Source organism: Furipterus horrens, unplaced genomic scaffold, assembly GCF_987537825.1.
Source record: "Furipterus horrens unplaced genomic scaffold, mFurHor1.1.pri manual_scaffold_5, whole genome shotgun sequence".
Lineage (NCBI taxonomy): Eukaryota > Metazoa > Chordata > Mammalia > Chiroptera > Furipteridae > Furipterus > Furipterus horrens.
In genome coordinates, this window is record NW_028327175.1 from 196,835,207 (window position 1) to 196,850,031 (window position 14,825).

General features: G+C 53.7%; 1 protein-coding gene across 1 annotated transcript in view; it reads left to right on the forward strand.

The window, feature by feature from the left end:
- Nucleotides 1–10,894: 10,894 nt before the first annotated feature.
- CTBP2 (C-terminal binding protein 2) overlaps nt 10,895–14,825 on the forward strand; it is a 137,900-nt gene continuing 133,969 nt past the window's right edge. The window contains exons 1-2 of the mRNA XM_090278696.1: nt 10,895–11,103; nt 11,418–11,582. The gene's annotated coding sequence lies outside the window, so the exon portion shown is untranslated. The remainder of the gene's footprint in view (nt 11,104–11,417; nt 11,583–14,825) is intronic.

The window sequence follows — 14,825 nt, forward strand, 5'->3', positions numbered from 1 at the left end:
AGCAAGAGAAAAGCAGAGAGTTACCTACAAAGGGGTGCCTATAAGACTCTCAGCTGATTTCTCAAAAGAAACTTTGCAGGCAAGAAGGGACTGGCAAGAAGTATTCAATGTGATGGAAAGCAAGGACTTACAACCAAGATTACTCTACCCAGCAAAGCTATGATTTGGAATGGAAGGACAGATAAAGTGCTTCCCAGACAAGGTAAAGCTAAAAGAGTTCATCATCACCAAGCCATTATTATATAAAATGTTAAAGGGACTTATTTAAGAAAAAGATCAAAACCATGAACACTAAAATGACAACAGACTCACAACTATCAACAACTGAATCTAGAAAATAAAGACAAAATCTAACTAAGCAAACCAAAATAGGAACAGAATCATAGGTATGGGAATCATTTGGAGGGTTATCAGCTGCGAAGGGGAGGGGAAAAAATGGGGAAATGGTGCAGGAATGAAGAAGCATAATCGGTTGGTACAAAATAGACAGGGGGAAGTTAAGAATAATATAGGAAAGGGTGGAGCCAAAGAACTTATATGCATGACCCATGGACATGAACTAAGGGGGGTAGGATTGCTGGAGGGAAGAGGGATACTGGGCAGAGGGGAGCAAAGGGGAAAAAAATTGGGACAACTGTAACATCATAATCAATAAAATATACTTAAAAAAAAAAAAAGGAGTGGCAAAGTATGACTTTTAGTGGAAAGACAGAGTCAGCCCAGGCAACAATATGGTTGGGTGGGCAGGTGGAAGAAGGAGGAAAAGGGGGAAACACACTGCCCTCCCACTCCTCCCTCCCTCTAGGAGACCATGGCTCCCCATTGGCCAAAACCAACGGTAAGCCCACAGGCATGGGAACATTGGTGTGGTCCGTATGGGCCAGCCTCCCAAGACAGAGCAGTGTGGGGGAGGGTACAGAGTGGATCTGCAGGGAGGATGAAGGACACCTGGACACAGGATGAAAGGGAAATAAGAATATGTAAGCAAGACAGAGCCAGGGTAGTGAGAGTGTATCGAATATGATCTGTGAAGTGCTCTCTAGTTGCTAGAGTTTGCTCAGATTGGGGTGAGAGCCTCCCAGACACTAGCAGAGAGGGAAATCAGCCAGACAGGAGATCTGTGGTGTCCGTTCAGGAGAAGGATGGTCCACCCGAGGATGAGCCCTGGGATGCTCTGGGTCTGATGGGTGCCCTAGGGTGTGGGAAGGATGCAAAAGGGGGTGGGTGGGTGGGGCATTTGCCACTCTCCTCTGCCAGCTCAGGACTCACAGGGCCTTCCCTCCCTGCACCCACCAGTGGCTTGCCCCTCCCTCTGAGAGTCCGTTCAATATCGCAAAATCTCAGGATACCGCAGCGCACAGGAAGGCGGTCTGGCCACTTGTTAGGGGCTCTGTCCTGGGGTCAGATGATTGCACCGGCGTGTAATCCCCTGTGGCAATGGGCCCCATCACTCTGGGCCTCAGCTCCCTAGTCTGTGCAACAGGAGTGACCGACACCCACACCTCACCTGGTGGTTGTGCAGATGAGATAAAATGGTGCCCGCAAAGCGCTTAGTGCTGCCCCTGGCATGTGCTGAACGCTGCACAGATGTCTAAGTCGACCACAAGGAGTCGACAAGCCTTGTTGACCATCTCATTTCACTGGCTCAGTGTGACGGGGGAGGAGGAGGCCCAGGGAAGGGTGGGGTTTCTTCAAAACCACATGGTCAGGAGAAAGGCAAGGTCAGGAAGAGCACCCGCTCCCAGTCCCAGTGCCTGACGGCAACTCTCGGCAGTGACTCCTGGGCAGCCCGTGGGCGCTGTGGACAGAGAAGGAGCAAGAGCCTCAGAGCCTGGCTGGTGCTCTGCGTGCAGGGGGACTCAGTAATGCTCGTGGCGGGAGTTTGTGGATTTTTGTTACCACCAGGAGCTTTGGGAGGGCGGGGGCTGTGCCCAATTCTCCTTTGTCTGTTTGGCACAGGAGCCTGGCATAAATTAAGTACTTAATAAATATTTTATGGGTATTAATTATTAACCTCTGAGGCTATTTCCAAACAACTCTGTGAGAAAAGCCCAGTTGGGATTATGGCCTATATCAGAAGTTAAGTTCTCAGCCCACTTACAAAAGGGCCGCATGGAGACGTGGCGACGGTGTGGCTTCCTTGTAATGACGCAAAAGTGGAAATGGCATTTGAGGGGACATGTGAACTGACCCCGTGGTACAAATTATCCTTCGGCCTGAGCTTGCTCATTCTGCATGTTTATCTGAGGAGAATCAAGCCCTGAGAGTCCCAGTGTTAGGCATTTATTTTGAGCAAGATCCAGTTTCTATCTGCAGTGGGAGGGGGAATGGGAGGCAGGGGCTCCACCCTCACCCCCCACCCCCGCCCTCAGGAACTCTGAGACGTGTGCAGAGTGTATTTCAGAACTGCGCGTCCAAAGAGCAGGCATCCTGAGCATTTACCCCCTAGCTTCTGTCCCCACCAATGTGGGAATGCACCCCCCTACGTTCTCCCCAGACTCCCAGGCTGCCCCTGAGTGCAGGTGAATGGGCTGCAGCGGAGTCGGAGAAGCTCAGGACACATGCGCGAGGCTATGGCGTCCCTGCGTGGCCTGTGTGCTGTCATCGCGAGGGAGCCCTATCGCGCCCGGCCGGTCACCTCACCTGCTGCCGAAATCAGGGGCAGTCAGATAGATTTGGGGGGTGGCGGGCCCAGGGCCCAGTGCAGAATGAAAATGCAGGGCGCCTGATTTAAAAAGTACTAGGAATTTCAAGACGACGGCTCTGGCACATTCAACCAGACGGAGGGTCCTTCCTGCTGAGCACAGGCCTGTGCAGCCGCTCAGACTGCGGCATGAAGCCAGCGTGGGAGGGAGCCCAGTGGCATCTGCTCCAAGTGCCTGCCATGAGCCAGGTACCATGTTGATGCTTTTCATGTGCAATAATTGGTAGTTGTTTGTATCATGCCTTGTATCAAGCACATTAAACATTTCTCTTCGTTGGGAATGAGTTTAGAAAAATGCAAGTGACTTCCAAGCAGAGGAGTCCCTAAACGCACACCAGGTCTACCACCTGGGGCGCACACCCGATGCCTTGCCACTCCTGTGCAGAAGTCCCCACCCAGACTGCGAGCGCAGCAGAAACATGTCATTATGGTGTTCCTGATGACCCTCTGCAACATCAGGACATCACGAAGCTCTTGCCTGGCTGAGGCTTAACACGAACACGGGCTTCTCTGCCTCACCCAACAGAGCTCTGCCAAAATGCCACAGGCATGCTATAATCTTTTCCTGTCCCCAAGGAACCATTCGTATGAAAGTTAACAACGATTTATCAGGTCATTGGTCTTCCATTGTTACGGCTCTAGGAACAATAGTTTCTACAGGCCCCAGAAAGTTGCAGGCCCTCCATGATCAAGGCCCCCAAATACTGAAGTTCCTGGCCCTCAGCTGGGCGGGCACCCCCTCAAGTTCACAGGGAAGCAAGAAGATGGCCCCATGTTGGCTCGGGAAGGCGGGCAGATCCCGTGACAACCAAATGCAGCGTATGGACCCCAACTGGGTACTGGATCAGAAGTAACCTACAAAAGATGTTTTGAGATCATTGGGGTGGGGGGGGGAGCCTGAGAACGGCCTGGGGACCGGACCGTGCTTCTCAAACTGTCTGCGGCGAAGGCCCAGTTTCTGCTTTTGTTCAGTGTGTCTGAGACTGGCACTTCTGTGAAATACAGTTAACATCAATTTCTTGCAAAATATAAAAAAGGCAAGCCCAGAATCTTTATTATTAAACTCCATAGGTCTAAAATGACTCTGTCAAATTGCCATGAAAGGCCCTGAAAGCTTTCTCTCAATTTCAGTATTAGTTTGTTGCCGATCTAACAGCTAGCCTGCAGGCTGGCCCTGGAATGCCAACCACCCATTGAAGAGCATTGAATTGGCAGCCCCTGTATTACAAGGTCCTGTTAATTTCCAGAAATGTGATGAGGTATCGGATTTTTTGTAGTAGGAAACCTTTCTTTCTAGTACATGCTCAAGTATTTAGGGGTCAAACATCAGGATGTCTGCAACCTCCTCTTAAATGGTTCAAAAGAAGTATTTATGAACGGAAAGGAAAAAAGGAGCTAAAGCAAATGTGATAAAATGTCAACAAATGGTCCCACTAGGCAGGCCTATGGGGTGTTCATTGTACTATTAAATCAGCTTTTCTATAGATTTGAACACTTGAAATGAAACGTTGGAGCAGGGGAGAAGAACGGTCAGACCGCAGCTTCATTTCTTCCCGGCACAAATGAGATGTGAGGGCGAGTCTCCAGAGATGCAGTGGCTGGGGGGCCAGGTGCACTCACCTGCCCACATCCCAGTGAGCAGGCGAGACAGCAGGGCCAGGGAGGGCCCAGGGGGTCCCCGGGCGTGCAGTTCCCACGGGAGCTCCGTGGCTTATCTGCTCAGGAGCCTGGGCAAGTGGCCCACCCTTGCAGCCTCAGACTCCTCATCTGAAATGCAAGGGCTCCTCTGGCTAACGTACAATAGGGTGCTTTCCTGGGACAGTCTGTGCATTCTGAGTGGTGGGGACTGGCCGGCAGGGGCTCTCCAGCCAGCTGACCTCATGAACATGGGCCTTATGTGTATACTTTCAGGGAAAAGAATGGATCAATGATTCTTTTTAAGTGCAGAGTTCCCCAGGGAGGACAGACTCACTGCAGCCAGTTCCATCATTAGGGCACTCTGTAGGTGACTGAACTACAGGCCACATCAAGAGCTTTAGACCCGAAAACCAGTTGTAGTCGGAGCTAAATCATTTCCTTTGACGATAGGACTCCTGTCCCGTGCGCAGTGATCCCAGGAGACTGCCTGTTTCCATTCTGCGTTCCTCGCTGGCCATTCCCACCATGGTCCCACCACGGGCCTGGCAGAGGGCTGAGTCACTTCAGTGCCCTCTGTGACCAGGGCATTAGTCATGGTTGCTAACGCGTCTGAAGGTCTGTGTGTCATGGGCCTGCCCTGCTATAGGAAAATTAACATTCCAAGGCTGGGCATGGGAGGAGGTGGCTTCCCAAGAGGCCAGGGAACATTTTAGATTCATGTTGACTTCACTGCCCCGATGAGTCACTCACACAGAATTCTAGGCTTTTCTGTTCCATGTTCTACTGTGCACAGATTACCTAGTTTTATCTAGTATTTAAATTAGTTCCCAAGGTGGTTGAAGTACCTTGAACATGGACGTTTGAAGAACCACACTGCACACTAGGCCAGCCCCGCGCTGGCCGAGGGAACTTGGGCAAGGTGCTGAATAAGGACTATCCGCCTCATTTGGGGAACCCATGCAAAATGAAGATGCCAGGTCCCTTGCTCAAGAGTATTCAGAACTTCAAGGCAACAGAGCAGTAAACCAAGCGCGAAGCCCGTCTGAGCCCAGGGCTATGTGACCGCACGGGTCGCCGCTGAGGAACTGGCCCTGCACCTAATCCTTCGGGAGCTGCTCCTCCGGGTTTCCTCCTTCCCTCGATCATGATGAGGATTAAATGAGGTGGTCTTTGGGCCAGTGCCGTTGCCCTGAGGTCCTCGTCCTTGGAGGTAGCACCCAGCTCGGGCCAGCCTAGCTGGGTGTGAAGAAGGCCTCCTTCCATGTTGGTTGCATAGTCTTAGCTCAGTAACAGTACGTTTGTTTATTTCCTCTGTATGTTACAGCACAGACATGTATTTCTGCGGATCAGCATGCTTGTTCTGTTTGCCTAGGACCGGATCACTGATTTTCAGAGGACTTAGGCAGAGTGTGAGTGTGTGCATGTGTGTGAGTTCAACCAGAAACTAAAACTGATGGGTTTAAACCCCAATGCCAATTCAGTTCTGAAACGCTCTGATTCGGCCACTCCGATCTATGCCCCTCACCGCCTAGGGCACAAGCACTCCTATGCTAGGAGCTTTAACGCAGCGCCGAAAAGGGTCACAGCACCCGTAAAGGCAATATGTACCCACTGATTAGAGTTCAGGAGGAATCACATTGTGATTACATTACAGGCACCGTGAGCATAGCTATTCTGTAAAAAGTGTGGCAGAATTCCCACCCCCCCATCCAGGACAGCAATGGAGAGCTTCGGGTGATCGTGGTCTGAGCGCAGCTGGGCCCCCAATGACAGGTGAGTGACCAGACCGTGAAGTGCAGCTCCCTGCAACTCTGGTCACAGAGACCCTTGAAATCCTCAAGTGCACGCAACGAGTCCATTTCATTGCACAAAACAGTTACAATAAAAGGACCCAGTGTTATCTAGGGCTGCTATCTTTTTTCCACAGCCGTTGGTTCCTGGAAATGAAACAGGAGAGATAGGAACCGGAGGAATGAGGGCCTCGGTTAGAGGCCCTGACCACAGCAGAGGGAGAGCCCTATGCTTCCAGGCGGCCTGTCCCCGGGCCACTCTCGGGCCCAGGGCCGGTTCTGAGAGGCAGAAAGGCTAAGGCTGCCGGGGCGGGCGGGGGCGCACAGAGAAGGGAAGGAACGAAGCCTTCTTCTTATTTAAAGGCTGCTCAACGGGAGAAAAGAAGTGCCTCACAAACTCAACACCTCACACTGGGGCTATGGATTTTTGAAAAAGCAGCTTTCATTTTTAAATGATTTTTAAATTCACAGCTAAGCTGCTAGAACTCCCATATACCCATCACCCTAGTTCACCCATTTTTAACATTTTGCCACATTTGTTTTCCATGCATATTATTTTTTTCTGGGCTGTTCGTTGCACACACCATTTCCCTTTGCCCCTTTACTTTTATAAATTAGAAATAGAATATAACAAACTGTAGGTTAAAACACCTGTAAAGATAACCTCGAATCCAACTTCCCTAATACTTTCAATTAAAATTACTTAACTCTTTGTCAGTTTGTATGTATAACTTCTGTACAGCTTGAATCTCTTGAAATATAGTCACAGAGTAATCCTCCCTCTCTCCCTCCCTTCTTCCCTCCCTCCCTCCCTCCTCCCTCCTCCCTCCCTTCCTTCCTTCCTTCCTTCCAAGAAATACTTGGTCAGGCCCCTCCCAGTGTCCCCAGCCCTCCCACAGAGATGAAGCTGTCACATAACTTCGTGGTTGCAAAATATGGTAACTGCCATTGAGGGCAATTCTTGTCCCCTCTGTATCATTTGTCCCCTAAAAAAAAAAAAAGTCCCTTGCTCTAAGTCAGAGATGTTGATATCACTTGGATTTTCATGTATTTGTTAATAATTTCCCACCTACTTCCAAAAAATATATTTTAGGTGGGAATAGGAAAACATATATACCACCCTATAGTTGATTAAAAAAGTTAAAATGGGAATCAGACACATCTTCCTACAGTTTCTCATCCAGTGTTTTCAAGTCCAGGAAGTGATCCTTCTGTCACCTGAGTGTCACTGCTAAGCAAGCAGATTTTAGTGAGCTTTATAATCCGAAGTGTGAATTATCAGAACAGTTGGTATTCTGTTTTCCAGATGTAAAATTACATGAAAATATTTAATGTACCTTTTCAAACAACACAAGCCACTCCTCTCCTGCAGCGAGTCCACAATCGCTTTCCACGGAGTGAGTACGTGTGGCTTCCTGGAGCGTGACAGTAGGCTGGGTGGCATCCTTGAGCATTAGATATGACTCGGAGCTCCCTAGCAGCCAAGGCAACAAGGCACACGACAGTTTACTCAGTTTTATTTTCTGTTTAAAGCAAACCATTCATTTTTTTTTCAAGAGATGCACTTAATTTTCTTCTGAGGGAGTGCAGAGCCAAGAGGGAGCACCTGGGCCAACTCCTGCGGTCCCCACACCGACAGCCTGCCCCATGAGTGTGTGTCTGTGTGTTGAGAGGTGGCCAAGAGGAGTGACTGGACAGATGGCCTGCAGTCGGGGTGCTCCGCTATGTTGTGGCCTGGATGGAATCCATGGCTCCTTGGGGGATGGAGAAAGCACCTGAAAGAGACACTGTGCATTCATGAGGGAGGTGGCCCTGTGAGGGGAGCTGGGGGCCTTTGGAGGACAAGGCAGCATCTTAGAGGGTCGGCTGCGCTGGGCCGGTAGGGCATTAAGGACATTCACACTGTTGTGTGGCTGTCACCGCCTTTCATCGCCAGAACTTTTCCACCTCCCCATTGATAGGTAACCCCCCTTTCTCCGCTCCCCACAGCGCTCGGTGGGCTCTATTCTACTTTGCAGGAACTTGCCTGCACGAGACCTACTGTGTGGGTGGAACCAAACAATACCTGCCCTTCGTGTCTGGTTTATTTCACTTAGCGCTGTGTCGCCACCACGCTGCAGTGGGTGTCAGCCTTCGATTCCTTTGTAGGGCTGACTTATAGCCCATGGTCTGTACCGCACTTCTTTCCCCTTGGAGGGACATTTGAGGCGTCCCCACCGTTCGGCTGTTGTGAATAATGCTACAGACATTGCACGTATGTACAAATGTTTGCGACCCTGGATTTCATTCTTTTGTGGATATACCTAGAATTGGAATTTCTGGTTCATGTGACAATTTGTTACTTTTTGAGGCCCCTCCATACTGTTTCCCATAGAGGATGCTCCAGTTTGCAGTCCCACCAGCAAAGCACAAGCTTTCTGATTTCTCCGCACCCTTACCAACGCTAGTAATTTTCTGGTTTTTTTTTTTTTTTGCTTGATTTTTTTTTTTAAATAACATTCATGCCAATGGTCATGAAATGGTATCTCACTGTGGTTTTGATTTTCCTTTTCCTAATGATTAGTGATGTTGAGTATCATCGTTTCATGTGCCTTTTGGTCATTTTTGCATATTATCTTTTGATAAATGTCTATTCAAGACCTTGCCCACTTTTGAATTGGGCTGTTTTTTTTGTTTTGCTGCTGTTTGGAACTTTTTTTTTTTAAACAGTTGTAGTTTAAAATAATTCATATGTTGGGGCAAGCGGGCTTGCTATTTCAAAATACAGGGTGTCAAGTTGAAGTGAAAAATAATTTTGTGGCTCGTTTTTAACATTCTCAACACAAAGAACATAGTATTTTTTAAGTTAGGCCGAATTCACAGTAGATATTCAAACTGAGCAACATACAGGAAAAAACTCAGCTGACTTTTGGTGGTTTCTGGGTGATACTCGAGGGCCATTCAGAACTTAAAGCTCCTCTGTGCGAGAAGGAAGCAGAAAATCTTTATTCGTGGCTGTTATGGTTCTAGTTCATGCCAAGAACTATCTTAGGTGAGGCAACCCCGCTGGTGAGGGGATCTGATGTCTGCGAGGGTATGGGGTTACCGGAATATGGGAGCTTTTCTGCTAAACGGGAAACTCGACGACGGGCCTGTCGGGGCCGTGCAGAAAACGTGTTTCGGGCATCTCAGTAACCTCGTGACGGAAGCAGGCGGCGGGTGTGAGTTGCCTGGTCCAGCACTGACATCACATCGGGGAGGCCCTCAATGGAATTTTAAAACCTTATTGTTTTAGGATGAAACGTCCATCAGGAGTCGCGGGCCCCACAGGGCCGGGCGCGCAAGGCCACATCTGAGTGCACTGCAGCCACCGAGCAGGTTAACACCTACTCCCGGCTGCGAGCTGGAGCCCGAGTTCTTAAAGTGTAGAGAGGCCGAGGCCTGGAGCTGCGCTCTCCGGGATGCAGAAAGGGGTCCCGCGGCTCGGTGGCCCTTCCTCGGGCCCCAGGCGCTGGCGAGTCTCCTCCGCTTGGCAGGGTGCCGTGCTCTCCAGCCTCGGGCTCCGGGAATGGCCGCGAGCCTGCGAGCGGAGGCCGGACCTCGTAGCCCTCCCCACGCCTTTCCTGCTCTACGGCTCAATCCCGTTCCAACATCTCAATATGGTTTTTGAAACAGTTCGAGGTTAAAGGCTCTGCGCAGCCCACACAGGGGCGCTTGGAGGACGCCCGGCCGACCTCAGGGAACTGAGATGACTTCGGGGGGCTCTGGGGCGCAGGGAGAAGAGCTCTCCGACTCCGTAAACACATCCAGTCCAGGCGCGGCCGGGGCTCGGCCTGGATCCCCAGGTTTGGCGTCCAGACTAACCTCGCGGCGTCCGGAGGCGCGGGCTCCTGGCAGCGGAAGCGCGCCGCGCGAGCCTCGGACCCCGACTCCCAGTCCCCCCGGACCGCAGCGCGCCTCTCCCGCGAGGCCCGGAGCTCCCACCCCAAAGAAAGCTCTAAAAATAGCCCGCGAGATTCAGTCAACAGAAAGAAACACTTTTTTTTTAATGTGTAAAAAAATGTTTTGCTTCTGGAAGGGAACACAGCCGCTGCGAGTTCCAGCACACAGGGCCCTCTGCGAGCACCCACAGCCAACGCCACCTCTCCGGCTAGGCGCGGGCGCCGTCTCCCGGATCCTGATTTGGGGAGCGCAAGTGCCCCCTGTGGCCGGCCCGTGCCTGACCCCGCGGGTCTGGGAGGCAGAAGCGGCGGGCGCGGGGGCCCACAAGGAAGTTGGAGCCGCGGGGCCGGGAAGGGGGCAGTCGGCGCCGCGGGCCTGGCCGGGGCCCGAAGGGGCCGAAGCCGCGCCGGGGCGCTGTGCCCAGGCCGGCCCGGGCTCGCGTCCCTCCATGTGGCCGGCCGCCCGCCCGGGGCCCCACGTGGAAGGGGCGGAGGAGGAAGGAGGGCGAAGGTGGGGGGTTGGCGGAGTCCGAGCCGCGGGGTCTGGACCCAGGCCCTTGCCTTCCAGACCCCCGCACTTCTCAAGGGCCTCTCGGGCGGGGCGGGGCGGGGCCGGGGAGTGCCCGCCGCACCCAGCCCCCTCGCCCGCCCGCCCCGCCAGGGTGCACTTTCGCGGAGGCACTAATCCCCGGAGAGAGCCGATTTGTAGTAAGGAGTAGCTCTAGGGGGCGAGGCTGGCCCATGTGGGGTTGTGTCATTGGTTTGCAAAGAGAGACCCCGCCTTTGCCAAAAAAAAAAAAAAAAAAAAAAAAAAAAAAAAAGCGAGGAGTGTGCGAGCGGCGACCCTCACCTCGCCTCCCGCCCCGCTCGGGAGCTGCCGGCGGGCACCGGGGACGCGACCGGCGCAGCTTCTTCGCCTTTCCTTTTCTCTCCGCTCTCCTCCTCCTTCCCCAGAGGAGAAAACAAATAAAGAGGAGCAAATAGCCGGAGGCGCTCGGCATCCAGGACGCTCCCTCCCCCGATCCAAGTTGGAATTAGCATCCTCTGGGGGGTGAGCGCGGCGCGGCGCGGGGCGTGCGCAGGCCGGGGTCCCCCAGCGCAGCCCCCTCCCGGCAGGCGGGCGCGGGCCCGGGCCCGGGTGGGGAGGATTGGGAACCGGGTGGGCGGAGGAAGGGGGTGGGTGGGTGGGTGGGTGGGGAAGTAGGAAGAGACTCGGCGGCGAGGGCAGGAGGAGGAGGAAAGGAAGGGGAGGGGTAGGGTGGGGAGGGGAGGGGAAGGGAGAGAAGGGCGGGAGGGGGGAGGGGCGGGGCGCTGGAGAGATTAAGTTTTTGTGTGTGTGTCCCTGTGTGCGTGTGTCATTTTAAGGTGGCCCGAAGAGCGAAGGACTAAGCCGAGAGCCATGCCGCGCTGAGGGGGGGCCGCACAGCCGCCGCCACCGCCACCGCCGCCGGGTGGGGTGGGAGGGGCGGGAGCCGCCGCCTCCTCCCGGGTGGGAGCCGTTCGTCGTGGACGCTGGCGGCCCGGGACGAGGTAAGAGGGGCCCCGGGGGAGGGCTGGGGCCGCCGCCGCCCCCGCCTCACCTGGGGAGGCGGGCTGGGGGCGCCGCGCCCGCGCCTCACTGCGCCACTCGGGGCCGGGAAGGAGGGCGAAGGACACGGAGCCGGCATCCGAGGACATCTTTGGTCTGCGCCCCGGGCCCCGTGTTTCTGCCCGGAGCCCGGGGGTGGGCGCCCGCCTGGGGGATCCCTGCCTGCAGCCCTGCGCTGCCGGTCGCGCCAGGATTTTTGTTGTTGTGATGAGAGTTGATGAATGCGAAGTAGGCGGTCACCTTCCCATCAGGATTGGCATAGAAAAAATAAAAAAAAAGAAACCCCGACCGCGGCGGCGTCCAGAGGGCAGCGGTAGCGGCGGCATCTCGGCGACGGTTTCCTAGGCGCCCCCGGTTCCTGCTCCCCGAAGCCGGTGGGTGCGCGCGCGGGGACCGCCCGCGACCCAGGCCGAGCGCGCGGCGCGCCGCGGGGACAATATGGCCGGATCCCCCGGGACCGGGAGTCCGAGCGCGCGGGGCCTTGCGGTTGCGGGGCGGGGGCGGGGGCGAGCGGGGGTCAGCGGGGAAAACGGGGCGCGCGCTGCCAGGGGCCCCCAGGGGAGCGGCCCCTGCTGGCCGGGGATCCCGCGCAGCGCCCCGGGAGCGCTAGCGAAAGACTGGAGAAGAGGAGAAGTGGAACCCTTTTGTTTTGCCGGCCCCGCATTGTTGGCTCCTCCGGGCAGCCGGGCCACATCTGCCGCCGCCGCCAACACTGCCGCGTTGGGCCGGGCCCGCCAAAGTCGCAGCGGGGCGGGGGCCCGGGGTGGGCCGGGTGGCGGGCGGGAGCCAGGCGGGCCGGGCATTTCCTCTGCCCGGCCCCGCTCCCGCGGGCACCACTTCCTTTTCGGCCGCTGCCGCCGCGAGCCTGGCCCGCCCGCCTCCCCCGCCCGGGCAGCACTTTTCGGGTGGGGCGAACCCAAAAGAAAAAGTTTCGCAGGAGGGGCTGGCGAGGGCGCGCCCCGGGCGGTGGGGACCGGGCGCGGCGCAGCTTCAGCTGCGCTGCCGCGGTCTCCTTCCTCCTCGTGCTCCGCAGCTAGGACGGACCCGCGCGGCCGAGGGGAAGCGTCTTTCTTTCTCTCCCTCGCGCTCTTCCCAGCGCCCCGGGGCAAGTTGGGCAGAGGCGCGCGGGAGCCCGGGCACGCCGGGGCCTTTCTTTAGCTGGGGGCCCAGCTGCGTGTCGGATCGCCGCAACCCACGCAGCACCTTGGTGTTGTGGGGCCACGGGCCCGGGAGCTCTGCGTGGTCACAGCCGGCCGCAGCGAGACACACACGCGTACACACTGTCTCCAGTGTCTATTTCCGCCGCTGCGGACGGTCACGGGCACCGAGTGTGCGTGTACGCGAGTGTGGTGATCTCACCCCCCCTCCGCCCCCGGGTGCTTTTTCCGGAGGCGGCCCAAGTAGCAGTTGCTCCAGGGGTCCCCGTGTTTAGCATTTTACAGGGAAAAGGAGGATTTTTTCGTAGAAATCCCGTTTGCTCTATGTCCTTGCGAGGGAGGCTGTTGGCAGTGGCCTACGTCCTCAGGCCGGGCTCCCTTGCTCTATCCGAGCTAAACAGATCTTTCTGGATCGCCCCCCTCCCACCTTTTTTTCTTTAAAGATGGAAGACCAGTTTAAGTTCTTAGAGAGTCAGATGTGAGTGGCTTGAAGAGTAGACAAGAGAATTCTATTCTATAAATATGCATTGGGAATTTAAAATGCTAAGTGCCTTATTTGCAATTCTGTTGGATATTCTAGAGACTGGTGTATTTTTATCTGACATGGATAATTTGGAGGGGACCTGTATTTTGTTTAGTTTACAAAGTGACTGCCTGCTGACTTTGGCGAAATATATTAAACTCTCTTACTAGTCTTTCAAAGAATATTTTCCCTGCTAGGTTCTTGGGTTCAAAGGCATTTTAAGAATTACCTCGTGTTCAGTATCCAAGACTGCTGTTCTGCCTCTGGGGTTCTCCAAGTAGAATTAGTTTTTGTGTACTTTGGAGAATTACACTGTTTTGATCCCTCCCCCCTAAATCTTTTTACATGTTGAAGTAATGGGACTTTAAAGGATCTTTTTTTTTTATAGTCGTTTGGTTTCAAAGAGTACTTCTTACGGCAATTATAAAGTGATATTCAAAATGCTAATTACACACATTCAGTCAGAGCAGCTTTAATATTGAAACAGGATTTTTTCCTTTATTGTAGGTAAGAGGCTGTATCCTAGAGTTGAAACACTAAATATCCTTTTGTCTGGCATCAGAGCTCTGAACAAGCTGCTCTGACACTCGTGTGGAAACCCCTGGTGCCCTTTTATTGCCCCCCAAAGAAAAGTTAATGAGACGGTAGGTTTCAAGCAAAAAAGCAGGCCCTCCTTCCTGCAAAATACGCTTACAGTTGCCATTGAAGTCGGATGGTAGCCGTGAATGCACTTGCCTTTATGAAACCAGTTTAATCGTTCACACTTGATCAAGTATAACAGGACCAAACAAAGGAAATAAGCCAGCATATTTCTGTAGAGCATGAGGGGCTTAGTGTAAGTGTGGATGTGGGGTCACCCCCTCCCCCCACCCTGCCCTGAGTACCAGGGAGTGAGGCTGGACGGCAAAGGGAATTTATGGCACTGATTGGCTTTCTGTGCCTCGGGGCTGGAGGACCCCAGTTTGTCCCGGTAGAAAGCAGTTATTAGAGGGAATTTTAAAATCTTGATTTGGAGCTTGCTTTGAACCTGACAAGGTGCTTTTTGGTTGAACTTCTTCTGTTTGGAAAGATCAGGCCAAGGGCTGTGGGGTCGCTCTCCTTTCTAATTGTACCTTAATGAGGCTGAGCAGAGGGTGGGGTGGCTCTGCGATTGTGCTCAGGGCCCGGTGTTATTTACGACTCCACTTGGGATCTTGGAAACTGGCTCTTGAATGGGTGTTCTCCTGGGGGAGGGGCAGGGTGAATTACCTTTCCCAACTGTGATTTTTTAAAAAGCTCTTTGTCTGTAAAAGGTATTTTTTTTTTTCGCTCAGCACGAGTTTCACCTTCCCTCAGGGAAGAAATATTTGCAAAGTGTGTCTCTAAAGTTAAGAAATAAAAAAGTCTGGCCACTTAAAAACAAACACTACTCGCATTGTAAAAATACACCAGTGACATATTTTGGCCTTTTAAGACTCAGGGCACACCTGTTCCTGTCCCTGGCATTGTTCCTTTGCTCGTGTACA